The 2,204-nt window shown below is 43.3% G+C and overlaps 1 pseudogene; it reads right to left on the minus strand.

Annotated features, from left to right (window-relative positions):
• Positions 1-489: 489 nt before the first annotated feature.
• On the minus strand, positions 490-608 carry LOC143432021 (5S ribosomal RNA; annotated as a pseudogene).
• Between the last annotated feature and the right edge of the window lie 1,596 nt (positions 609-2,204).

Raw genomic sequence — 2,204 nt, forward strand, 5'->3', positions numbered from 1 at the left:
AACACTTTCGTTTCGTCCTTTCGGATGACTTTTTTCCTTGCCATCACTACTAATAGGTTACTATTGCCTTTGCTTTTCCTGGCGTTCACACTGACCTGGGAGACGTCGTCCTCGCTCGAGTGTTAAGGGAAAAGTCACCAGTGCGTTATGCCTGGTATGATCGTTGACAAAAGTGAAGCAACATATGTTGCTTTTGTTGTGTAAAGCCCAGGGGTTATTTGTCGTGCGTTGTCTCCTTGTGACGCGCATTTGTAACGTTTTCCTGGTTTCGAGTGGTTCACGGCAGGATGCAAATCCTTTTCAGTCAGGTAGAAGACGGCACGAAGAAATAAAATTAGTGCACCCTCGCTGGCCTCCATCTTTGTCGTGGATGCAGCGAAGGCGTCCAACCCGTTTTCGCGTTTCGATCGCGAAACCAGTGGAAAGTGGAGAGAAAGTGAAACGCAGAAGGGGCAAAACGGTAAGAAGAGGCAACAAAAAAATTGTGTCAGGCAACGACACGTGGAGTTCCCAAGCGGTCACCCATATAAGTACTATCCATCCCCAACGCATCTTAACTTCAGTGATCGGTCGAGAACCGGTCAGTTATGCGTGGTATGATCGTTGACGAAAGCAACAGACTGTAGCGGCTAGCAGTACGGCACAATAGGAGGCCTTCCGTTAAAAACAACTAGTACTACGTTTTAAGCTTTTCCGGGTATACGATAATCAACTTTTTCCGACAGCCTCGATAGCACATGCGGAAGCCATGAACTGGTGATTTCCGAAGGGACCACTGCCAATGACGAAGCTACCCTGCTCACCCGGCGCAGGTACCAGGCCCAACGGAAATCTCGCTACATGACCAAATATGGTAATGATAAAGTCAGCTCCCACCAGAGACAGCACCATCCTTCTCTGAGAAAGCAGTGACCTAAGGGTAGAAAATGTTGATGACTAGCACTTAGTAATAACGGCAATAACCAATTGAAAGGCGCGCGAAATATATCGCGCCGACGAGGTAAAGAGACGGTCGACAAGACATCAGCCTCTTTCAAGAATCCCGTGGTAAAGCATTAAATAAATAGCTCTAAAAACAACTTCGTATCTTTGCACCCTGTCTCGAACATCCTGAATACGCAAAATAAACTCTTAGTCGACAGTACCTTTCATAGGCATTTTGAGTTTGATATATGACCAGATCCAAGTGAACTTGGGAAACGGCCCATACGAAAACGGGGGAAACTTTCCCAAGAGGACGCGATCGCCTTTCGCCGTGTCCTCTTGGGCAGTCAACCTTTAGTCTTGGAAGAAGTCACATTGGCCCATTTGAAAGAAATAAGCATTTAATACATCATCCTGAACATATATGCATATATTTAAGCACTATACATTCCCCGTATTTACTGTTATGTATAAGTAGGAATAATTTAAATGTTATATTAAATATTTTGTAAAAAGATGATCTATGTATTTACTGTAGGTTGAAAATACAAAACAAATTTATTTCTAACAGTAACATTTTCTGATACAATACTAAAAACAAAAGGTTGTATCATTTTGATGTAATACTAAGATTCTAACACTTCTGCAGATTCTACTACGTAGCAAATTAAAAAAATTAGTAAAAGAGTAAAATAGTTTTTTTTTTGTATACAAGCTGATGACATATAAATTTACCTTAATTAAAAGGGCCGTACCTGAAAGCAAAAAGGAGAAATCGGTGGAAAAAAGCGAATAAAAAGTCGCTAACGCCGACAAATAAGAAGGAAGCAGCGCGCCAGGAGAATAAAGCGCCCCAAAGGAGTTCTTTCATCCAAAAAAGAATGGAAAGAATTCAGGAAGAGCAGGTCGCCAAGGAGGCGATCAAAAGCAATAAAAAATCCGCAATTACCGACATAGGATCAAATTGTCCGAAATTGGCATCTCGGAAGTGAGGGCGAAGAAAGCCCTCACTGGAGCCCTTCTCCTTGAACTAACAGGAGAAGGACGAGATGAAAAAGCAGACGGACTGGCTGCAGAACTCAGGTCGATTTTCACCACAGAAGAGGTGAAAATCGCGAGACCACTGAAGAAGGTCAATATGAGAGTATATCGAATAGAAGGCTCGCTATCCGCAAGTGACGTTACGGAAGCGATAGCGGCAGCCGGAGGCTGTCAAAAGGAAGACATCCGTGCTGGGCTGAAAAAAATCGGCTTCAATGGAATGGGGCACAAGATTATTC

The sequence above is a fragment of the Xylocopa sonorina genome, unplaced genomic scaffold (assembly GCF_050948175.1).
Source record: "Xylocopa sonorina isolate GNS202 unplaced genomic scaffold, iyXylSono1_principal scaffold0014, whole genome shotgun sequence".
Taxonomy (NCBI): domain Eukaryota; kingdom Metazoa; phylum Arthropoda; class Insecta; order Hymenoptera; family Apidae; genus Xylocopa; species Xylocopa sonorina.